The following is a 26,646-nucleotide window of genomic DNA, read 5'->3' as shown; positions in this document are numbered from 1 at the left end:
CCATCCTCACCCGCTGTCACAAGGAGTTTGTGATTGACAACTTCTCCCGGCGGCTTGAGCCCACAGACAGGTACTGGCACTCCTGCCTTTGCTGTTGCTGAGGTCACAGTTGTAGCATGCCTCTGCCAGAGAGATCCAGGGAGGAGGAAGCTTTTCTTTTTTCCTCTCAAAGTCTGTTTGAGGTGAAAATTACTCAGTCACAACTTGAGACTCTCCTTTTTCTAGCAAGACGTGGAAGAGAATAAGAGTTTTGCCTTCAACTGTGGAGTTGGTAGAAGAAAGAAAAGAAAGAGAGGAGAAAGTGAAAGGGATAGGGAAAGGAAAAGGGGAAAGAAAGGGAAAGGAAAGGAAGGGAAGGGAAAGGGAAAGGGAAAGGGAAAGAGAAAGGGAAAGGGAAAGAGAAAGCCTGCTGTGTACTGGGACACCCAGGTCCTTCTCTGCAGAGATCCTCTCCTGCAAATCAGCCCCTAGCGCAAAAAATACGCAGCTGTGTTTTCTGTTTTGACACAGGAATTAGAGAATAGGTTTCAAGACTGCCAAAAATTCATCCACTTTTTTTGTTTCTTTGTGGATCTATTTTCCATTGACATAAATGCATTACTGGCCAATTTTCAAATGGAGCATGTAGAGCTGCAATCTTAAGTCTGATCTCTTTATTAAACAACAAAAAGTAAAAAATTAAAATAAGTTGTGTTATTTATTATATTATATGATGAATTTTCTGAGAGCTGCTCAGAATCATAGAATGGCCTGGGTTGAAAAGGACCTCAAAGATCACCCGGTTACAACGCCCCTGCTGTTGGTAGGGGTCACCTGCTACTAGACCAGGCTGCCCAGAGCCACATCCTGCCTGGTCTTGAATGCCTCCAGGGTTGGGGCATCCACAACCTCCTTAGGCATGAAATGAAAGAAGAACATGATAAGAACATGATAGCTATAAATTTCTTATTTCTAAAGTGCATGAATATAAGATGGGAAGTTTGGGTTTTTTTTTTTCCTTCCTTATAAAATCTGGATACTAACTCAAAGGAAATTAAGTCCACAGCAGTGTATCTATTAAGGCTAAAGATACAAAAAGGCTCTTCATTTTGAAGCAAAGTCTGATAAACAAGGTATGATCTGACTTTCTTCTGTCATGCAGAGTTCTACTGATCAAAGACAAGATGTTTGATCTTCTTTGATTGCTCATTGAATTTTGGAAAATAAAGAAATGACGATCAGATGAGGAAGTATTGAGGCAGGAATTGGCAACACTTATGTATAGGACATAGTTTTCATAAGAATAAAAATTGCTTAAATATGTGTATTTCTATTGTTAGAAAGAAAAAACAGTCAATACAGAAAATTAATGCTAGCAAGATAATTTACTTCCAGTGAATAAAGGAATTATTGAGTTTCTAATGCTAATTACTAATTTTTCAAAAACTTTTTCTAGATAAAAATTGTTTTGTAACTGGCCTGTAGTCTCCTCACTAGCCCTCATCTCCAAACTCACAAGCCCAACTAACATCTCCACTGTTAGTTTGTCTCTCATCAGTCCTTTGGAAGTTCTATTATGACCTTGTGCTCAACACGTCTAAAAACAGACTCTGTCTTCCTCCTCCATAACTCCTTTTCTCAGGTAGCATATGGATGACTGATAGTCCCATTACTTACTAACTGCTCCAAGCCACTTTCTCTCACTCACTCTCTCACTGGCTCTCACTCCCAGTTTTATCATGGGCTCTGCTTGCAGAATCTCTATTCCTGCTCTTCTTTATTAGCACCTACAATAACGTTCCTTTTACTCTTGCACTCCCAGTCTTGCTGCGACTGTATACACATAGAAATGCTGTTGCAAAAAGAATTTTTCCCATGCTTGATGTTGTTGCCCATCACTTGCATCTGCCAGGTTGCAGAGCCCCAAGGTGAGGCTGGGGCATTGTGCTGCTGCCTACAAGGTTTGGGAATTGTCTGAAGCTGAAATGCAGCCCCTGAACAATGGGCCATACCCAAAGGTAGAGAATGGCATTTTAAACCACTGTTCAAGGTTTCTTTTGGCCAACTTCACTCCTGTGTTACCTCTCACTGAGAATTCAGAAACTTCTTTATTTCAGTCCTTATGCTTTCAAATGATGTTCTTCGCATACATGACCTTCCATACTTGGGATGCTCTCTCTGCACAAAGTCACACCATACTCTCCTAAAAATTCCTCCTTAAATTTCTCTTGAACTTGATGAATACAGAAGTGCTTGATGGATTTTGGATTACCAACATGTCAGCATTACTGTGTGATATGCTGACCAATATTGATTTACTTTACCTTAGTATTCTCCAGACTATCTACATTTCTGTATTACCACTTGTCCCGCATTACCAAGTCACTGGGCTAGATCTCAGCGCTTTTCTATCTTTTTTGTATAACATTTGTCTGTAGAGGCTTCCTCTGTTATTAGTGGTCTTAAACATATAGGGTATATAAATAAGTAATGCTTTGTTGCAAATTCTAGCAAAGAGCTCTTTGAATGAAAGCTTGAAATACAAGCAAGTCATCCTCAGTAATCCAGCTCTGACTGTCAGCTTTCCCATTTCAAACAGGTAATGTTCAGACGTGGATTATATGCCTGTGATTCTTCAAAATGACACAACTGTGGAGTTTTATACATCTCTTACTCCTAGTCCTACTTTTCTTCCAGATAATCATGGTGCAGTAGCTGAAAACACTGATAGTACTTGGGAAGAAGAGCTGAGACTGAGTCAAGTGTCAAGTAAATACACTGGAAGAAATTCTAATGTTTACAAGGCACTGAAAATGTCATAATTGAGTACAGTGAAGATGAGATTTCACTTACAGAGATTCAAGCCAAAAATTACAGATGATAAAGGATGAATTAACCAAAGGTGTCACTGAAAAGGAGATTAAATCATTTGCCCTTCTGGAACTTAATTAGAAATACTACATTTCTAAATACCTTGTGCCAAGGAGTGCTTTGGAGCCATTTGGAGGCTAGAGGCTGGAGTAGAGTAACAGGACAAAATATATTTAAAAGTATCTGTGTTCAATCAAAGTCCCATTTTGCAAAAATTCACATCCTTGGATGCCTATCTTACATGGCCATCTTGTGGAGTCAGAAGCATGGGCACTTTTGGAAAACATTGTCTGGTTTCTACTTAAAAACTTATCCCTCTGCTAGACAACCCTCAATGGAAACCAGTCTTAAGGCATTTTGGAAAAGTTCTCCTTAAGTTTCTTTATGGCCTAAAAATGTATCTGGGGAGGAAACATTACAGAGGAATACTGTGAGGATTATTTTGCACAGCTATTCAGAGATCTGGTCACAGAAAGATATACTTGAGAACTGCCAGAAGATCTCCTGTTCACCACCTGCACTGACCAGGTCTGTATGATTTTTGTGCAGGGAAAGTTAGTCTGGAAGTCAAATGTTGGTGTTCCTGGCTGTGAATAGCACACAGGTCCATTGTTGGCTGCATTAACCCACTGTATTACTTCATTGATAATTCTATCTTGATATTAATTCAGTCAGTTAACTTTAAAATTCCTTGTGGTGTGAAATCCAGATGCATGCTGTAGCAGAGCAGCGCAGTAATGAGAGATCTTTAAAGGTAATTGCATACTCTACTATATTCTGGAATTACTGTCTTGGGGCTTCCCAATCATTCTATAGTCTTTATATGCAGTATTTATTATAGTATTCGGCTTAAAATAAGATGCTAATAGGTTACATAGGCTTTGATTAAGGAGCTGATGCGAGTCTTAGGGGAAAATCAGGTTTGAAGATCTGGAGGATTATTAATATTTAAAGTCTTTAGATACTCTCTTGCTGGCTCATGAAAATGTCAGTGAAACACATCGTCTCACTCTGTTATTCATTTCCTTGATAGGAATTCATCCCTGAATAAAGGCTAGCTAGAAACTGAGAAAAGCCTGAAACGATCCCTCTCATTTTAGATTAAGGCCCTGTAGACAAATCTCCAAGAGTATGCAACTGAGGAAACCCTTGGTAAAATGTAAATCTCCTTGCCAATGGCTGCTCTGCATTCCCAGGCAGGCCAAGCTTCCTGCACTATCAGGCCCTGTGAATTCTGGACGTGGGGCAAGAGTCATTAGCATTGCTGGGGAAGAGAGGGCACCTGGGAGAGGTGAGCTGCTGCCAGACATGGAGGGGTATCTGGAAAGGCAGGGGTTTTCATGAGGTCTGCTCCGAACATCACTTGAGAGCTTGTAGAACTGAGTTAACTTGCTTGGCTATTAGTATTAAAAGGCTTTTTACGCTATCTTTATTAAAATACTTGTTTCTTGCTACTGAACATCAAGTACCTGCTGCAGGCTCTTTCTCCTGCTTTTATAAGAAGGAAAAGCCCTGGGCTTTCTAAGGGGAGCTTTTTCAACTGGCTACTGCCATAATCCCTCATTTTCCTTCACCATCAGTCCCAGATTCCAGGCAGAGCTGAGGCACAGAGCAGTCATCGACTGTGTCCACAGGTACCAGCAAATTATTACAGGATTTCTGACTGCCTCAACTCCTCGCCCTTGTTGTGCCTGGGGAAGAAAATATGGCAGAAAAAGTGATGAATGTGTGCATGGCTTTGAACTGGAAAGCCAAAGGTATCCTTGCATTTGTTGCTGCTCTAATTTTTCACCTTCTCTTTGCACAGCAGCAAATACACTTCTAAACATTCGCAGCTGGGCTACAGATGCACCTGGTAAGGAAGGCTTAACATTTATTCAAAAAAAAACAAGTTTCCATGCCCTCTTCACTACAGACATGCTCACTCAGTGAGCTCAGGTAGACTTGGGCCTGAAGCAGTGACCAGATAAATATCCAGCAGAAATTGAACCATGTCCAATGACAGCTGGATATTTCTTGTTTGTATCTGCTTTTTAACCTGCCTATGGTTTGTTCTTGGCTCAGCTGAATTATTTCGACTTTCCTTTCTCTGGAGAAGCATCCCTTGACAGCAGTGACATCTTGCTTGAAGGAAGATGGTGCTGAACAGAAATCACAGCTGCTGTGGGGAGTGGTATGTTACTGTGCCCAGACACTGTTTGCAGCCAACAAGCTATTTCTGAGCAGGTTTCTAGTTTTAGACTATTGGATATCTGCCATTATCAAAGAAGTTGAGAGAAACTTTTGAGTGTCCCATCCCTGGAAGTATTTAAGGACAGGTTGGATGGGGCCCTGGGAAATATTTACTAGTGGAAGGTGTCCTTGCCCATGGCAGAGAAATTAGGTTACCTTTAAAAATTCCTTTGACCACAACACATTCCATGATTCTATGAATTTAGCCACTGCTGGGAGTTGTGAAAACTTCACCAAGGCTACAAAATTACCATGAAAAGATCTATGTATTTTCTAACTTCCAAATACGAAGTTACTGCATCTAACCACTGTGTATTTCTGTGTGCACACTGTGAGCTCTGGGAAAATGCCCAGCAATTGGAGAAAAAACTTTTCGAAGGAGGTTAAACGAGATCAAGTAACCAGGCTTTGGCTTTGGACATGGAGCAAGAAGAAGAGTTCCCACAGCTGAAGTGGTTTGTGTGACAAGTGTAAAGTTTGGGAGTTTGAGTCTAATTTTCATACTTTCTTACATCCTTTTGAGATGAGCTGGTGTCTTTGCAAAGATTATTTTTTTATTTTTTAAAAGATATTAATCTTTTTAAAAGATTATTTTATTTTTCATACAATCTCCATACTGTTATCGTACTACTACAATGTCTGTAGACGTTGCTGGCTAATTTGCTTGAAGAGTCATTTTCACTCTAGCATGCTGAACAGTTGACTGTAGGCATTATATTCTGTACGGGATAACAGGATTCATCCTGTTCTATAAAGTAGATATAAGTCATTTATTGGTTGGGAGTTAAACAATGTGAAATAAAGCAGAGTTATGGACATTTTTGTACTTAATTCCAACATTCATGTCAACAATTTCCATTCACTTCTCTCCATTTATATGATTTTTCTTTTAAACGTCCAAAGATCAGTCCCTAGGTACTGTGCTGTGTTATCCCAGAGAAATCCCCCATGGATTGCTAGAATAATTTTACTGTATATTATAATTTTATAAATCTTTTCAGGCTAAGGATAAAAATAAATTGATCTTATAAGAAATTTATTTAATCATTCCTATAGCATATGTCTATAGACAAATTCCTGCATGGAACAGATGGTTCATCTCTGTTTAAATTCAGGCTTCCTCTTTATCATGTCTATTAATTTAACCTCTAGAGCTGCCTATTTCTCTCTGCTGGTTACAGAGATCTTTCTAACAGAGGTGCCAAACTTAGGGTGAATGGGTCTGGATGTTGATCCTCCGTTTCTGATGACTTTACCTTACTTTACGTATGTATAAGGATAGCAGAGATCAACTGGGCAGGCTGAAACTGTCCCAGGTGCTTGTCTGCAGTAGCAGAGAGACTCAGCGGGCTTCCCTGCAGGAGAGGATACAAGCTTAAGGGAGCGAGATGTGGAGGAGACTATAGAAAGAAGTGCTTGGAGGGTAGAGCTGGATGAAGTGCCTGCCATTGGGTGCCAAATATCATAACTGCAACTCCATTTGTGCATGGTGAACATGGCTAAACTTGCATATTTAGGTTGGACTTATGCAGTTCTGCACCAGGAAAAGGGGGTAAAATAAACAGAGCATTCAAATGGAAGGGCTTTCTCACAGGCCAGACTTCTGTGCTTTTATTAAATTTCATTTCTCTTTATCATGTTTATAGTAGTAGAAAAAATGATGGTTGATATAAGGTGCCCTAAGAACATAGAGAATATGATTTTATATATTTTGGTCTTTTTAATTTTAAGTTAAGTGCTGCTAGGTTCACCCACATGTAATTAGGAAATCTTTAGCTTCATTTTAGCTTAGATTTTGCATTTTACTTTGATAAATCAAGAATAGTAGTCTTGAGATAGAGCAGTAGTCTTTCACTGTAATAGTGGGCTCAAGGTGAAGCTGAGCAAGAAAGTGAAAGATTTATGTAACATAAGCTGCAGAGCTCATACAGTCCAAGCTTCTAAAGGTTTATCAGTGACAGAAATAACTTTGCAAACTTTGCAGTTGAGTAGCACATCAATACTGTGTACCAGATAGTGCACTGGGTAATTTGAAAGTCACAACTACTCTCTAAAATTCTGTGCATTCACAAGCTATACCTCATTAATATTTATACTACAGTCTGATAAGATCTGCAAATATTTAAGGTTTAATTAGGAGACATTCTAATTAGGGAAATGTGTTTTTAAGTGCTATTTTGAGTTCAGCTGGTATAGACTGGGCAGAAGTTGATGTTTCTAATTATTCAGGCTGGAAAAGCACACTGATTCATGGAGAGTTTCAGGAGTGCAGTATAAATCTAGCTGATATCTTATAGACACAACAGTAGAGGAATATCATGCACAACTGTCTTCTGAAATCTTCTTTGTGATTAGAATTTGTGTTTTGTCATGACATCAATGTCCCAGTATTCACTGTGCCTGAGAAACAGGAACCTGAAATTTTCTATTGCATGGCAGCAGCTAATCAAGTTTTGAAGGTATGTTTTGCAAGGTGAAGTCTAACCAAAGTGCAGTTTCTAATACCAACTTTAGATTCACTAGTGCTAAGAATTGTTAAGAGAGACAGATCATTGGCAAGCCTATAGTAAGGTAATAGCAATTACCTCTGTGTGGCAGTCCTCCTAGTGACTTAAATTATCAGCACTGCCCTTTATGTGGAAGAAATAACAGCACCTGTAGGAACAGGGTTTGTGGAGCTGACTGAGAGGAGAATGGTTTTGGACTTTGATGTTAGAGAAATCTGAGATGAAGACTCACCATGCTAATGGTATCTTTCATGTCTAACTCTGGATATTGTAGGACGTGGATTTCCCCTTTGCCTCTACACGCTTCTCCTCAAATACCCAGGTCTAGAATTCAGATCCATAAAAATACAAAAGTAGCGGACTCCGATTTCATTTTCTGTTGTTTGATTAAAGCAATGGAATTTAGGGTAAAAAATATCTTCTGAGAATCTTGTCTGGATCTTCTCAGATGTTCAGATGTATTGAATGTGTTAGAAAGCACATTAGGAAAGAAGAATCATATTCCTTCTAGTTAATTCCCTTGGTAACTGTGTAGCCAAAATTACATTTACTAGATTCAATGAGAAAAATTATCTTACCCATTTTCATCACTTTGAGTTGCAATAGAGAGCTTAGAAAGAGTGTTAATATCTGCAATTTTCCAGAGGCTAAACCAGAAGCAATTAGGGACCTTATATGACACCTACTAAGTGCAAACCAGCGTATTATTGTTTCATTATTTCCTAGAGCTCCTATTTGAAACCTGGTAGAATATCCAGTGAGCTGAATAAGTTGATCATAAGAATGTAAATCTCACAGACTTCTGCTCACACAAACTTTCCTGCTGAGAAATGAAGGTTAGACACATGCCATGAAATAAAATACTGCCACAGGTAGGAGTAGCTCTTTCAATGAAGCCCATCACAGTAGGAACTGGTGGAGACCATCATTGATTTTTTAAGGTAAAGGCAGCATTAGAGGGTATTTAAATGGACATTAAGGAATGAATGACTGTGATTTAATAATGATTTATAGTTTAAGGGATGAATGTGTCCCTAAAACATAGGGTAAAATAACTAAAATGCTTGCTTGAAAATTTCCAAAGCACTTCCTTTATAAAAGTCAAATGAAAAACCAGTATCCCAAATTGTACTTAGAATAAGCATACAAAAAATGTGTCAGTGTTATGCGGTATTGCCTCATTAACATGAGGATGACCTCTTTAACATTATCAACCAGACAATGGCCACCATGCAGAAGGTTATGGCAGAAGCAGTGTGTCATGCCATGCTGCTGCCTTTTACGCTGTTGCAGTGAAGGATTCTTGTTTCATTAACTGCAACACACACTTTGTATTTAAAGGCAAGGAAATGAAGCTCCAACAAAGCACTTTTTGAACACACCCACTCGTTCACCAGAAAAACACAGGACAAGACATTTTCTCCCTTTCAGAAAAGTGCCATGGACTCCACTTCCCAAAGAGCAGTGAGATGAGAGGTTTTATTTGCAAATCCTTTCTGAGCCCCATGACATGCTTATGGTGTGGAAGAAGAGGCCTTACTGAGCATCTGCAAGGCGTGACCTTACAAATCAAATCCTATCGTAAATTTTGACACTGTACTGCTTATGTAATCAGAAGCAGATAGCCATGAGTGATTATCTGAGCTCTGTGCCTCCCACTGGTAAGCTACCTTCAGGAAAAGATATTCTAGTAGACATCTGCATGAAAGATAGGGAACTACAAAGGAGACATACAGTTACTTGTTTTTCCATAAAAAGTTGCAATAAAATTTAGTTATCAAAAAATGTGCCATATGTGTATGTGCTAAAAAATAATAGGTTTTCTGCATTCTGTAGCTTTGCATTTTCTGGGTCTGAAGCCATGAGAGCCATAATTTCATCATTTGGCTGAGTTAATGTAGCATATGTAGGTAACAAATACTGCTTTCTTATGAAGACTTGACTCTTAACTTTGATGTTTTGTTGCTTTTCCTTCATCAGGTATAGGTTTCTTGGGCATAGGCAAAACTTTTTAGAGCATGAAAAAATATACTGGCAAGAAAGAACATTCTTACTGGAGAGTGAATGCTTGCATGTTGTCAGTCAGGTACAGGTTTAGAGGGAACATGACACAGAGAAGGAACTTGGAATCAGTATAAGGTAATCCTTTGGAAGACCGAGGCTATTTTAGAGGTCATGCCAATATATTCACCTTCTGTAAGACACAAGGCTGTTCATTAACCACTCTATTATTACAGAAACGGCAGTGGTGATAAATTCTATTAATGCCCATCTACTTCCTAGATTTATGTGATTTAAACTTTCATTCCACCACCAGAGACTCACAGGTGCCTCAAAGGTACGGTATATATTCAGCAGCCCTACAGAGTTTACATGTTTAATGCATGAAATTGCCCATGTCTGATCTCTCCTCTTTCGTTATCGAGGCATAAAGTAATGATAGTAGGAGTACCCATCTAGGAGAGGTGAGATCTCAGGTCCAAACCTGGCTAAGATAAATATTTAATAAGAAAGGGTCATATTTAATAATAATATCTTAATAGTACAGTCTTTAAAGGTTAGAGGGACTTTAAAACAGGTCTCTCATGTAAGTCTTCAAGCAGTCAGGCTTCAGGGTCTGCACTCTCCTTCTCTATAGAACAGTTAACTATTTCCACAGCATTGATTTCACATTAGCATGGAAAGTTTTGGACTAGACCACCTGGAATACCCAGCCTCTTAGAATGTAGCTATACTGACAAAATAAACATGGTCCATTAAGTGGGCTTAATGGTCAGCATACTCCTGGTTTTGGCCAGGGTCAGCCAGCGCAGACCTCAGTAATATCTTGGCACAGTTTAGGTTAACACCCTTCAAAGTCATCTTCCATGGGCAGTTTGGAAGTAGTATCTCATCTTTGGAAATGTTAGACAATGTGGCTATGACATTAGGAGTTGTGCCACGCCATGTTAGGCATGTCTTTGTGGGTTAAGTCACCCCTGCATTTTCTTATAGATAACGGCAAGATTCTGATCCTGCTGCTTTCGGACATCTCGCTCGATTCCTCATGTCTTGACTTTGTATCATGACATATCCTTTTCCTTCAGCTCTGTGTTGTAAATAGAATCCCCATGGTGTGCAGATTCCTGTTGAGTTACAAGGACATGAATTCCCACAGCTGGACTCCAAGCCCTGGGAGATATGTCCCTCCCTGCAACTTTTCTGTTTCAGTCAGTTTTGTCATTTATTTCATTAGCTGCTAGATAAGACTGATCATACCAGATACACCCATGCTTTGTCTGTGAAATCTGGACACCCAGGCTGAGGGCTCCTGGAGGCATGGAAATAGGCAATGTTGGGAAGTTCCATGATGAGCACGGTCATGCGTATCTGCTCTAGAATCCCAGGTATAAGAGATTACTGTGAACACACTTTATCAACATAGAATCATGAAACATGGAACTTCCTCTTGGTTTCCTTGGTAAGAAGCACATGGATATTTGGTGTGGAAGAGTCTAGTCTGTGCTTGGTGTGCAATGCAAATGTTTCTTTCTACTCCACCTCCTGCATAATTAGTACAGACTGCTGTAAATCATTCTGCATAGTCATGACATTGCAGGACTTTATCATTTTTGAAGGCCAGAGAGAGTCACTGCAGTTCAGACAGAACAGTTCTGGCCTACTAGCACAGCAGAGAAAAAAGCAGACCACAGGTGGAGGAAAAAACTTTACCTTTTTAAAAACTGAGCCAAGGAAATAGTCTCACAGATGCACACTGAAATCTTGACTTATGCTTAAATCTGGGAGTTCACTGCTACAATGCTGAGGTGGCTGGATGGAGTCTTTAACATCTCATTACTATAATGCATATTCTGTTGTTAAAATGTTAAGATAACTCTTCATTATGTAAGATACTACTGGTATATTTAAACACCATAGAGTCACAAAACCTGCTCATAAAACAAATATAATCTAAACATATGTCAAGCACTGTCAAAATTTGTACAAAATGATCGGATGGTAGCTGGTGTCATTACATTTACAAGTTTTGGACACATAATGCCATATAGCAGACTGACTGTGTCATCAAGAGGAGAGGCTGACTGTAACTAACACTATAGGAGAAGAGAAACAAAAGAGAACCAGATGAGTCATTTTTAGAAAAGAAAACTGGACATTTTCTGGTATACTTAAAGTTTTGCAAGCTGTCTTAAAAATCTTGTAATGAAATAGTCTCCTTTTTACAGTGGGAAATTAGGATTTATAGTTGATAATTATGATTTATGATCCATAATGTCAAATAGTAAAGAAATGAGAATATTTCTGAACTCTTAATCTTTTTAGCCATTAGATTTGGGAGTTTTTGTAACACATAATATTGATTGATGTTGTTTGTCTCCGTGATGATTAAATCCTGAAATCAATTTGGAGTTACGTTGCTGCAAATTGGATTTGTAAATAGATCAAAGAAGGATTTCAGAATGATTTTCTCCTATTTTCTGTTGTGCTTGTCTAATAATCAGAATAAAGAGGATTTTAGAAGATGAGGCTGCTTTAAAGTGGATCATTGGTAAGATACTACAATATGTACACATCTAATAGATAACAAACGAATTGATATTACATTTTATTTGGGCAATGGGGAAAAGATCCATTTCCATTATAGATTCTACATGTAACAGAAAGACAGATCTGATTTCACTGGCAGAAATTGCACTGCTTCTATCGTATGGGATTTTTTTCTGTTTCTGAAGAGTTGGAATAAAAAAAATAGTGATAATTGTAATTTAAAATGAAATAGGCAGCAGTAATGACATTACACAATCAGAGAGTAGTGGTTTTCCAGGCAAAAGTGCATTTAGAACTACGCAGTGGTTGTAATTATATAGATCCTTTTCCTAATGTAGTGCTCCCACTATTCTAACTTCATTATACACTGATGTGCTTAACAAATGTTGCTATTGCACACGCAAACCATCACTTTGATGCTGAGCCTCAAGGAATTGGCTTAAAAACTTGCCTCTCTGTGGCAAGTGATCTTAATGATCTTAAGAGGAAGGGAAAGTCCATGCCCCGGTATGCTTAGAAGGAGGCCATCAGTCAATCCAAACTTTGAGGATGGGTTATTGCAAGCTGGGAGTGCAGTGGAGGGTGATAAACCTGTGTTTGCATTTCAGATAGCAATTTTACATAAAAGGAACATCCATAAATAGTTTATGGAGGGTTAATTAATGTTACCAGCATACTACAGACATAAATAGGTAGATACAAGCACCCCAACAGAAGGCAGTGGGTGGGGATGAGCTATTGTTTCAGACAGCTGTTCACCTGGTGGACTTACTCCAGCTGGCTACAGCAATTTATTAAACTCTCTATTAATAATAGAGATAGATGTAAGCTAAATTTATATACTCCAGGTGAGTATGGCAATCCCTACAGAGATTGGGATGTATGTTTGGATCATCTCAGCATGAGCTGGCTGTAAAAGTCACATTTGCTGACAGAGGTGCCAGGGCTGCTGCTGTATAAGTGGATGGTGATCACGGGTGCATTAATGGAAGAACAGGCTGTATAGCTCAGCTATATGCACACAAGGGTCTTTCATGGCCCTTTCAGTGAGGCTGAAGAGAAGCACTGACTTTAAGTGATAATAAAACACCGACACAGTGTTTTTGTGAAGAAAAATATCATGGGCAATTCATGGAGCTGTGACAGGAAGGAATTCAGTCAATCCCTTCACCATTAATGCAAAGACCTGTTCTTCCCCCCTGTGACCCAGGCACTGCACAGGGTACACTTCTCACTTGGTTTATAGGAGAGAGAGAGTGTGCATTTACCCCCAGATATTCTCCAGCTTGTTCCTCCTCTGCAGATAGGAGATAGGGATGTGTATTGCCTGAGGGCGAATACAAAACTTAAACCAGTTTTCCCAGTGTATGCAAGGACACTACCTCACAGGCTATTTGCAAAATGCAAGGACTATTCTTCTAATTTAATAAGTAGATGGGTAGATAGATAGATAGATAAATAGATAGATAGATAGACAGACAGATAGATAAATAGATGATAGATAGATAGATAGATAGATAGATAGATAGATAGATAGATAGATAGACAGACAAACAGATAAAAATAAAGACATTGCTGTCTACTGCTTTGGCAAACATTTTAATTCAGAGCTTAATATCTTCATCTGGGCACCCTAGCTAGGTAAGACTGGTATTCCTAAGTATTTTCAGCTGTATTTTACAGAGAAGCACTCTGCAACCCTCCTCTGCCCACCTCCATGCTGAGGTGCCTATACAGACAATGTGACTGAGATTGGAAGGCAATGATGAAGGTCATCTGGTTCAACCCCCTGACTACCACATCAGCTCGGCAGTAGTGCTGCTTGACATGAAATCACTTCTCTAGACTAAATCCAGTTCTTTTGGCCTAAAATTGTACTCCTTTCCTACATGTTTGAGATAGAAGAGGCTTGCAAACAAGGTGTCCTTGCAAACAAGTTGTGCAGAGGCTTGCAAATTCCTCTCTGCTTGACAACTGTACTAACTTTGCAAACTCTCAACAAATATGGCTTATCAGAAAGAAGAACTAGTTGAAACTCTCACCAAATAAGTAAGGCATATCAGGAAGAACCAGTTGAAACCAAAAGAAGTTACAGTGGTCAGTGGACAAGTTAAACTTAGAAACTTTAGATTTACTGCGCAGGCTTAATAGGCTAATTAACATTAGCTTCTCCACTCTGGGCAATATAATGTTAGTGTTAATTACACATGCAATGTATGATACACAAGTTGGTGATATACATGAGAGAACATTTATTAGGTGGACCAGTAAGTCTGTAATATCCAAGAACTTCAGCCAATGAGGAAAGGAGGAGTGACACTGCAGCTGGGAAGTAGGGATAAAAAAAGAGGCTGCAATCTCTGACAAGTTGAGACACCTACTGGGAAATGAACCCAGTAAACTCTCCCTTTATTCAAATAAAGAATGCTAAAGACTCTCCTCCATCTCTTTTGGGATAAAGATAATTCAGCAAGCGTATTTGAGCAAAAAAAGTTTCCAAACATATTACAGGGCAGGTTTGCAAGTTACAGGGCAAGTAGAGATGGACATGTGTACATGGGGGAGAGAGGACAGTGGAATGCAGACAGAGAAAAGCAGTCTGTGTCAGCCTGGATCAGCATTATGTCTCCCTGAAAAAAAGCAATCCCTGAGTTCCAACTTTCCAGCAAAGCCTAGGTAAGCATGTTTAGAAACACTTTTTCTAATGAGGAGAGAGTATCTGGAAAAGTATACTTCTAAGTGAATATGACAATTCCACTTTTTCACAAAGGCATTTTTCTGAATCTTGTTATAAGTGGTCCTGTAATGCCTACCTACATAATTAACCTCCTTTCCCACTTAGAGTTTTTCTTTTGTAAGCCTGCATCTGCTGCTGATACACATGGGTAATATTAATCCCATTAAAAATGTTATGCTAATTAGAATTTGCCATTGACCTTTCATTTTTGTGTAGACTCTAGTTTGCAGGAATCTTTTTCACTTATTTCATAGTAATTCTTCTGCTTATTGATTGCTGCACTGTTTTCTTCAATAAAACAGTTGAAAAGTTGCCTCTAATTTTTGTGAGATACACTTGGGTTCCTGCTCTAAGGGCTTTCCATTATTTTCTGAGGATTCCAGAGGGGCTGGAGACCAGATTTTCTTGGGTCGGTTTTTTTCTGCATGCTAATCTGTAAGACACAAATGCAAAGGAATGAATCCAACCACAAGCAAATCTGGCATAATCTCACTCCCTATCCTGTCTTCTATGGGACACCCTCCATACTTTTGTTACTGGGGCATCTCTATGGCTTATGTCAGTGGACTTCTTCCTAGCAAAACTTAAAGCTCCATCTACAGTATATGGTTGGATTTACAATGGAAATTTACAGTAGGAATTGCAGAAAAAGGCCCACTGGCAGAAGAAAAAATGCACGGGTCAGGAGAATAAAATGGGTTTTATTATCGTTATTATTTCCTTCCTTCAGGAATAAAATGGAGGTGTCATTATTTTAAAATAAGGATCATCAGACAATTTAGCAGTCAGCACACTGTAAAGAAAACAAGAAATGTTAAAGCACAACAAATGAAAGGGCAGGCACTTTCCAGAGAAGCAAGTAAGTTACTGTGGAGTATCTCTGTAAAGCAGAAATGTAGTCCATAAAGCAAAAGTGACTGCTCCTTAAAAAAAAGCAGCAGGAATTTTTATCTTCTTTATGTTGCACACTGCTTCACCAGGTGCTATACTATTTTGTTTTTATTACACACTGTCTGTGTGTGGGAGTTCATTCGTGTGGGGAGTTCGTAGCATTAGACCAGACATGACTGCTAACACAAATGAAAATAGAGATGGATCTGCTTTAGAAGGAAAGCGTGGGAAGGAAAGTATTATTTTTTCAAGAAAAAAAAGACCAAAAGACCAGAATTCAGGATACTATTACTAGGAACAACATTTTGATCTTATCATCAACAGTGTGACATGGAAATAACAACAGTGGTTTAAATAATAAACCCTGATGATGCTGAAGAGCTATTGCAGATTTCTATGCCAACACTACTGAGATCACAAATTGGCCATTCATTTTAAAACCTGCCCTTACAAACAAGAAAGTCGTAAGTCCTGCTTCTCTTCATAACTGCAGTGAGCATACTGCCCAGCCATACTGGACTCTTTAAGGAAGAGAATCCTTGTGATAGAGTTTTCAGATGAGTTGTTTCAGGTTATCATCAACAATGCAGAGCTTGTACTCTAGCAAAGGAATGTCTATTTAACTTTACCAGTGAATGCAATCAGTCTGTAAGCAACCTCCTTCTCTTCAAAGCATAACAAATAACTACCCTGATCATCAGGCAAAACATGGCAAACTTTTACTTCTTTCTGATTATCTAGAAACTCATTATCCTCAAAGAGATGTTAAGAGTTTCTCTGGCCAGATTCAGCAATAGTATGAAGTCAGGCAGAGTACATCATAATACAGGAAAACCTATACTTTAGAGGAAAAAATGAACGTTTTGCGATTCAATCTGTACTTAAGATTTTGTTAAGAACTCTCTTGGGAACAGTGAGGCATTCTGCACACTAGTGAGAAAATCCTGCTCACATTCATTGCTATTCTAATTCTCAGTGTTCTTTCATTTTTAATGGCTAACAAAATAATGTGGTCCATCTTCTTTGTGTTGCTGGGGTGATCTTCAGTGATTTCCAGAATTATTCCAGCTCACATCAACATAAATGTATAGATTTCAACAGTTATCGACTGAAAATTTATGGCAATTACTTCAGCTGCTACCAACTGGTATTACTTGATTGAACCAATTCAGGAGTGTGTGCACATATTATTTCCACAAATGCTTGGATTTTCAGACCTTACATTTCCTTTTTTGCAAATATTTACATTACGTATCAGATAAATGTACTACTTCTTCAATCTTTTAATGTACCTAAATCTCATTGCGTTTTATGTCAGTGTTTATTAAAACAGAAGCATGAATTTCACTCTTGGTAGCAGAAGTGTTGTAAAGTGTCTCTTGTTTTGATTTCATGGAGTTGAATTAGAAGCTCTGAAACAAATGTGGAAACGTGTCTGTACGGCTCACGAATTAATGTCTCACTCACCTAAAAAAAAAAAAAAAAAGATTTGGAACTTTGGGATGTGTTCTGTGAAATTCCATGTAGTCACTTTGAAAATTTTACCTCAGGTTATTTTGCTGACAGACCTGTGTGGTATTTGAAGTCTAGTGAAAAAGGTGCATAGGACAGAATTGAAAATAGTGTCACAAATCCTAAAGAGTTCAACAAAGACAAAAGTCAGACTCACACCATCTCTGACAAGCAGGACTGTTATTTCCTAGCTGGCTCAAACTGGGAGGGTGGAGTATTCGGAAAGTGGAAAATCAAAAAAGAAAGCTTTTCATGAGTGATACTTTCTCTCACAAAATGGTCTGTGCATTGAAGTAGCAGGAGAGGCACTGTGCAGCCCAGCAGCACCACCTTGTGTGTAAGAGCTCACTTGGCTCTGTGTATTAACATTGTGCAGCTTATAGTGTCCTTAGCACTGCAGCAACATATCATACTATGCGTGTAGAAAATGAAGCATATGTCAGATCTAGAGGAACTGATGTACTTCCCATAGCCAGTAACATGCATACCAGCTTGTGCATTTCTGATATTGTCTTCAGGCCTTTATAGGCAATAAGCTGCTCTTCCAAAAAGCTTTTCTCTGAAGAGTTCTGTTGAGAAATATTTGTAATGTTTGCAACAGAGTTGAAAATATTTTTGTTGAGAATCTGTTATCACAATAAAGTAAGTTTGATTCCTAAATAATTCACAAATCACTGTGTAAAACTTACCCAGATTTCACTGAGACTGAAACAACGTACCCTATGAGGACAGGATTGAGTGAACATGAAGGTTGGAAATTGCTTCTGGATTGAGACTTAAAACTTAATCTAAATACTTGCTCCTATACTTTCTCTTTGCCCTGTGTACCTGTCTCTATTGTCTGGGATAACTGCAAAAACACAACATACATTGAATTAAGAATCATGGAGATATAACAGGCATGACATGAAGCATTGCTGCTTGCAACTAGTCCGTGCCAAGGTCTACACAGCCACATTGCTATCTTCACCTGACTTTAGCAGAGGTAATTGTTAGCTCTGGTATGGTTGTGCCAGTTGTAGACACAGAGCTGACTGCTGAGCAAACATACTTTAGCCAACATAAGTTTAATATTTATCCAGTGAAAGTGGCAGTTTCCTACTAATTCTTCTGTCAGCAAACTCAAGCCAGTTAGATGTAGAAACTATGCAAAGTTATTCCATTTTGTTCTTCCTCTTATTAAATAAACTCATTAGTGTTGGCCCTGCAAGGAAAATAAAACCACTTACTATAAGAAAAGCGATGAAATCTACGTTAGTCACTGAAGAGGTGAACATTTGTATCTAAAAGCTAATGCTGGTCAGTTATAGTGAGGGACAGGTGGCTACCATGAATTTACAAAAGCTGTCTCCTTTCATGTCAATATAAACCTGCATTTCTTCTTTCCTGAGTAGCAATGCTGGCTAGAGCTGAAAATGGGCAGTTGTCAGTGACAGATTTAAATTGCTATTCTTTCTGTATTGACGCTAAAGACTTTTGACTGGATAGATTAGATCATCAGTGCTGTTTCTCTGATCAAAAATAAACTCAATAGCAAGAAAGTCTGCGCATCCTTGTTTCTCTGCTATCACTCAAGGCTTAGCTCATGCTGTTCACTTATGCCCATTTAAACATAGCAAATCATACCCTCTTACACTGAAGGCATGTCTGTCTGCCTACAGTCTGCACCACACTTTGTATGAGGAAACTAAGCATCCACTGTAATTAAAAGTTATTCAGAGTCAGCTACAGAAGATAAAATCACTTGGGAGGCTGTGGGAGGCAGGTATACTTTTGCTAATGCCAAACATACCAAGAAGCCTGCCTAGCAAGTGCTACTGCATTTCTTGCATTGGCTTTCTGTGTTGACTGGGCTGTTGAAGCACTAACTGCTATCTCACATCTTGGGTTGACCTTAACAAGCTTTCATATTAAATATAATCTGACTGTTAGTCCTGTTTCATGCGTTGCACAAGGAAACTTGGAAGCATCTGCATCTGTAAGATTTTTTTAGCTAGTTTTCAAAATCTACTTGATGGTTTTGGAACAGAAAATATAAAATGTTGTTGCAAGTCTTGGATGAGGACTGACTTATGGTGAGTCAAAAACCATGAATGGCACATCCCTGGAGGCATTCAAGGCCAGGCTGGATGTGGCTCTGGGCAGCCTGGTCTAGTGGTTGGCAACTCTGCTCATGGCAGGCCATTCTGTGACTATGAATCTATGAATCTGATTCTATGGTCCTATGAATACCCATAACTCCACGGCAGTTGTAGAGCACTTGGCAAAATCAGATTTGTAATTCTGTTTCTTTAATCCCACTTCTCCAGGCAAAACTGTTGGATGTGGAACCATTTCTTTCTGCAACTGTAGGTGCATTTCAAAACTACTTCCAAAATTTGAAGGTCAAGGTGACTGGGAGTAGTTAGTATGGATTCATGAAAGGAAAATCATGCCTTATATGACCATAACCTTATATGACAAAATGTCTATAGTTTTGTGGATGAAGGGAGTACAGTATGGACCCTGTTTATATTGATCTAGCAAGGCTTTCAGCACTGTTTCCTGTAACATCTTCGTAGGCAAACCAGTGAAGTACAGACTAGATAAATGGGCAGTGAGGCAGACTAAAAGCTGGCTGACCTACAGAGCTCTGAGGTTTGTGATTAGAGGCACACTGTCCAAACACAGTTCAGTAACTGCTGGTACCTCCCAGGGGTTGATACTGGAGCCTACACTATTTCATATCTTCATTAATGACCTAGAGTAACAGAGACAGTTAACCTGAGACAGATCTGGAACACAGTGGACCCTCAGCAAGTCTGCAGATGATATAAAATTGTGAGGAGTATTCAATCCACAAGCTGGGAGTGCTACCATTCAAATGGACCTTGACAGGCTGAAGGACTGACCAGAGAGGACTCATGAAATTCAGCAAAGGTAAATGGCAAGTCCCAGGGAGAAATATCCCAGGCACATGCTAAATGTTTATCAGCTACAATGCAGCTTTGCAGAAAAAGGCTCTGGGGGACCTTGTGGAGATCAAGTTGACCATGAACAATCAGTATGCTTATGAAGGAGTTTCACCAGGGAGAAAGTTGAAATCTTCACTGCTAATATGTCTTCTTTGCATTACCTTCATGTGTACTTTTGTGCATATGGGAAAAGCCTGAGTTCATCCAGAGCACCTGTTTTTATATTAGACAGTGAAAGACATGTCAAGGCCACATCTTAATTTTTCTCATTTCCCAGCTTTCTGTTTGTTCTCTTATACACACTTTTCTGTGACAAATTACAAACTGGCATCTGATACTGGGATCTGTCTTACAGAAGTAAAATAAAGATAGAAATACTCTTCCAGAGACCTTGATAAGTGGCTCCAAGTCCTGGCTATATAAATGGGTGCAAGCAGCTACACTTCTACTTCACATTTGCACCAAGGCAGTCTTAAGTCGAATAAATGCTCGCAGTGGGGGTGCGCAGTCCTGGAGGTTTAGCTGTGACCTGCTTTGTTTCTGTGAATATTGCAGGACAGCTGTGTTAGTCATTTACTGTGGTTGTTGCAGGAAGAGTAAACCAGGAACATATTAGCTGCCACCAGGACATTTTGCCTACCCACTGTCCTTTGTTTTCCTAAATTGAGACCAGGAACTATAAACAACATACTGGCATCTAAATCAGTTGTCTTGTAGTCTGTGTGGCACAGGGTCAGAGACTCAGTGTTCTTGAAGCAGAGCAAGGCCAGAGGCCAAACTGAGGAACAGATGATCAGTCCTGTCTGTGAAACACACTCCTCTGGTCAAAGGGGAGGAAGGGTGATAAAGAAACCTGGAATCTCTAAGACACAGTGAGTGGGATTTGACTTGTACTTAAAGAAGCTAAGTATGTATATCTACATATGTCATTAGTTTTGTGACTAAGCTTCCATTTTAGTTAATGGGGAATAATTTGAATGTAATTCTCTAGAGCTAGTTGGTCAGTAGGCCATTTCTGCCTGAGCATCTATAATGGCACAAGTCTCCCCTGCTGTCAGACCTACCTGTCTGTGATAGCTTAGAGCAACTCTGGAGATGCTGGATGTCTACGTTTTATTGCTACATTGTTTCCTGGGCACAGAGCATAGCAGGAGTAGAGTGAGACGTTCAGCTAAGCCAGTGCCTAGGAGGGCCAGAGGAGTAAACCAGCTGTTTCCAAGCAAGATAGGATGTCAACTAAGATGTCCCTGGGTGTCTGCACAAGCTGGCAGGTTTTTCACAGGACCAATGGAAGATCCATGATTCTCTACAAGGAAAGCTGTAGCAGATACAGTAGACTCCAGGGCATTTCAAACAGCATGGCATGTGTGGACAGTTGGATTGTACCCCAGTGTTGCTGTCAGAAGGAAAATGCTATCAGCCAGCACACACTTGATTGCACAATGGAAATTATCTTCCTTTTCTTCTACTGTAATCCTTTTCCTGCTAGAGGTGTCCCTGCAGGTAATATTTGCATTAACAAGTATCATCCTTCAGGGTGTCTGCAAAATCTTTGCTTTGTCTCTTCTCTCATGTCATTTTGCTACAGGAATTTTTTTCTTTTCCCCACCAACTGACTGGAGATCTTCCGGGAAGGAGAAGAGGGAGCAGAAAGCAGAGCAAAGTTGTGTATTGGTGGTATAAGTTGCCAGATGAAGAAATATGCATTCTGGAACTGCAGAAAGACCTGGTATTTGCTCACCAACACCTTATGGCTGAACACATGAATAACGAGTGCAACAGTGCTGGCAGTAACTCAAATGGAAACTAAGACTTCAAAGGAAAAAGATTTTTTAAAAAAGAATTACAAAGGAAAAAAAAGAGTTCTCAACCTCCACAAGCACTGCAAAAGGAAGCATGGATGCAGAGCATGCTCCTCTGCAACCTCCTGTGCCACACCAATCAAATCATGCTCATCAGTATGTTGGAGACTTGTACTTGTTCATTTATTTTCATCAGCTGCAAATATTTTGAGGAGACACTTGCCAGAGAGGAGTTGCTCTGTGGAAAAGTCAGAAAATTCAGAAAATGAACATCTCAGAGCCCGGAACATGCATGCAGAAATCATGGCCTCATGTCTTCTATTTGAGATATCTTCATTTCATCTGTAACATATACTTTGCTAGCTCTCATTTTCACTTTCAGGCCCTCCTGTCCCAACTTAATGTAATAATAAAAATAGGTACTTTTTAGTCTATTTAAATGGCATTTTAAATATTTATATTGCTTTTTTAAAGAAAAAGAAACTAAATGTTGGTCAAAACTATTATAATGATGAGATCTTAATCTAGGAAACTGCCATGTGTTGCAATTCACTTTGTGCTTTGACACTACTTTCACTGTGAAACTATTTTCACTGCCAAAAGCAAAATATCATTAAATACTTATACTTTTATTCTGTTCTTTTTTTTTTTTTTAACTACATTTTGCATTCAATTTAGATTCATGCTACATTGGCATTTCAAAGTGAAAGATGTCCAGAGACCAGTTTTAATACTACAGCTATAATTTACTCTGAATGGTGTTATAGCCTCTACATGCCAGCAGACTGGTTTCCAGAAAACACTTCAGGGCTTTATGTGCCTACTGTATGGATGGATGGCAAGCTTTGTGTCCACGCAAGAGTTACCTACACCTATGAGACTCTACACACAGCAGAAGATGTGCATCCTGCTTGGGAGACCGCTTACAACCACAAGTCTTGCTGTTTGGCATGAGAAGAGTAAGATTTTGCTTGTTTCTTTGTTTTTGTAATTCACCTCATGGTTTCTGTTGTTTCAAACCTTCACATAAGCTGTACCCAGATCCTGAGGAGAAAAACAACAGCAAAAACTCATTTACAGCTCAAAGAAAAGGATTTTTTTTCTGCTCAAGTTATGGTAGAGCTGAGGAAAAAAGGTATTGATATTTAGCCTCAGGAGCCACTCGGTCTTATTGCTGACCTTTCTGCTTGCAGATTTGTGCTGCACAAAACCCTACTGGCTACTTTTGTTCTTTGTTGGCATAAAAAAAAAATGCTGAGGAGGTTTTTTACTTCCCTGTCATTTGTCATCTCCCTCCCCCTTTCCAATTCCTGAAATTCATCCTTTCCCTCTCTGTCCAAATCAGTAAAACACCTATTCACCTCCTTTTTCAAGGGCACTAGATTTTCAGATCAGCTATTTCCTGCATTCTCCTAGACCTGGACAAAGACGAGAAACTTATACTAATGCAAGAGAATGAAATTTCACCATTCATTTCATTCCACATTTGAATGAATAAAAAATGTGCAAGGCAAGAACCTGAAGGTGGCGTGTTAGGGTACTGATAGCTCTGCTATCGTTGTAGGCATCTTCACTGGAAGATTCCACCTGCTTGATTGCATTAGATGCTCAAGTATAGAAACAGACTTGTTGGAGTGATGGAAACTGGTAGGACTGAGTTTGGGTATTTGTATGTGAGTGCACTTACTTCTCTGTTGTATGTTAATCTTTCAACTGAATGGAGGGAGCTGAAGGAGATTTGTCTTTGTGCCTTAAACTAAATGGAATTATACTAGGCCACATACTGTATTAGATAAATAGTTTTGAGAAAGAGGTCAGTCTGTTGTGTTTGAGCACTATTTAACAACTTACTGAAGTCTTGTGCAAGCCTGGAGGGAGGTTTATAAGTGCTATGGAAGCACAGATAATAAACAGTATACACAAATCATGACATAAACATACCATACTTAGGTTTTGAGGTAACAAACTGTGGGGGTACATACAGCACAGTATTTAAGAAGCAACATCAATCTGTTTTACACTACTAACACTGAAGATGACCTTCCTAGCCTTTCGTTACATGCTCTTACATCCACAGCCACATGCATATGGTACATGTATATAAATCACTACTGATTTGAGATTTATGATATGAAATGATATCATATGAAATGTCTACATAAGCAATATAACTTTTCCTTTTATTCTGATTTCTCAAAACATCAAGGCATCTTTCACTGGAAGTTCAGATTTACTTTTAGTACACTGATCCATACAAGCACTTCTGGTAACAGAAGATGAGCTGGTGAGTTAGATTTATCTTCACATTCATCAGGAAAACACACTGCTCGTTGCATTCATGGAATGCTTGGCAGCATATCACATATGACATGATAGCACTGTTTATATCACTCCCCACAGTTGCCATCTTGGCTTCAAGACAATAACTTCCTAAATCACCTTTCACCAATTGTTTATATCTGTTTGCTCTCCCAATTACTCTTAGAAGAAAGCCAGAAAGGTGAGATTTCATAACAGGATATTTTTCATCAGTGAAATGAGAACATTCACTTTTGCAGTAACACAGAAGAACTCTTGTCCAACCTTTCCTTCAGAAGGTTGAACATTCTCTGTCACCTACCTCTCTGACTGTGATAACGCAGCAGTGAGGTTTTTAGGATCATTACCTCAGTCTCTTCTTCCAGGAAACCTCATGTATTTTATTATTAAATTGCTGGTAGAACAGAGAACATTAATTGTCTTAACATCTCTTTTCTTCATCAGCTGCCTTATACACTAATTCCAAACCAGAAACCAATATGCTTTTTTTTTTAAGAAGGAGCAGGTCGCAGAGAACATCCTCTAGCAGTACAAGATAAAGATTTGATTGCAACAAGCTATATGCTGCTGAGACATATTGCACTGCAGGTACAATCATGTACGCTTACTATCTCTCATTGGCCCAACAAAGTAAGATGCAATAACTTCTTGGAGGAATTTCAAGGTTAATCTTGATTAGACAGTGATGTATCCTAGTGCTTAAAGTACTAGAATGTGAAAAATGAGTTTAAATCTTTTCTAGTAGAAGAGGAATTCTACTCAAGTTTCTCAGACATACTGGATAAGTTATCCACTGCATAATGAAACAAAAATATAATTGCATTATTACTCTGTGAATGCAATTCAGCTTCCTTAATGTAAGTTTCTGATACTATATCAAATGTTACATCTCATGTAGCAGAGCAGAAAGGTCCAGGTTTCCCAGAGATCCTGTATTAAATTTGGACCCATGTGGATGTCTCATATAGCACTGGACGTATCAAATGGAAGTTCAAATGCCCAAGGAGGTTGTGGATGCCCCATCCCTGGATGCATTCAAGGCCAGGCTGGATGTGGCTCTGGGCAGCCTGGTCTAGTGGTTGGCGACCCTGCACATAGCAGGGGGGTTGAAACTAGATGATTATTGTGGATTCTTTCAACCCAGGCCATTCTATGATTCTATGAAATGGAACTGGTGCCTCTATTGAGACAGAATATCCTCTTGGTCTTCTGAGTTGGAGCTGTTGTAGTTATTTAATTACAGCAGAATGTCCACGTTATAAATACGAGTGGAGATAAGCTCCTTGACAGGATGAGGAAGGAAACAGCCTTGTCCCAGACCTTGGCATCAGAATTGGAGACTTTCAGTCACAAAAATTTGACTTGGAACTGGGACTGTAATTAACAGATCATGCAATCTTAAGGATGGGTTTTGTGCAGTCTTCTGATGTTGAACTAGACATAAAACAATCCCCAAAATGGAAGGTAAGACTGATTATTCCTATTGATGCCTATTAATTTTAGCCTGTTGCATTTATTTAAGGACAAATGACGCCTGCTTATACACATATCATCTATCTAGGCAAGCACACTGAGATGTAAAATCAGAGACCTGATACTGATGGAAGGTTGAACTTAGGGCACAACCTTATTGTTTCCAATCAAATTGTTTCTTTTTTTTTCAGTGCTTGACTCTTTTTACTTTCTCATGTTAATTTTTGAGGACAATGGGACTAATACTGAACACATTAAAGCAGATGTAAATGAGAAATAATTTCACTGAGTTTCATTTTGTTTCACTTACACATCAAAGCTATGATTTCTTCTCAAGATCTTGCTGTCAGCTTTACATTCAATTAAACACATGTAGCCTTTGAAATACAGAGGAGCTGAACAAGGCTTTTAAGCAAATCCAAAAATTAGTGAAAGTGTCATTAGCTCATTATTGTACTCAGAATTTCCTTTTTCTTTCTTTTCTTTTTTTTTTTTTTAATGAAAGAAAATTCTAAATTGCTAAAATTAATACAAGATGTTCACAGGCTTCTCTAGTCACAACATAATGAGTCATGTACCAGTAACTCGCTTGGTGTGTCTTAGTTAACTGCCCTTCGTTATGATGATACTGTTATTACACATCATTGTAGCAAGACACCCAGATTGGCACAGTGTTTGCTACAGATGAGAATTTCAGCTGATCAATTAGATAAGCTTCAAAGAGCATAATTGCTGCCTTCCAGTTACTTTAATCTCCTTCTTTTTGTGTGTATACAAAATATGCCATAACTGTCTTTTCAGTTCTGTTGTGTGAAAACTCT

This window comes from Meleagris gallopavo, chromosome 1 (assembly GCF_000146605.3).
Source record: "Meleagris gallopavo isolate NT-WF06-2002-E0010 breed Aviagen turkey brand Nicholas breeding stock chromosome 1, Turkey_5.1, whole genome shotgun sequence".
Classification (NCBI taxonomy): Eukaryota; Metazoa; Chordata; class Aves; order Galliformes; family Phasianidae; genus Meleagris; species Meleagris gallopavo.
Note: the sequence above shows the minus strand (reverse complement) of the source record.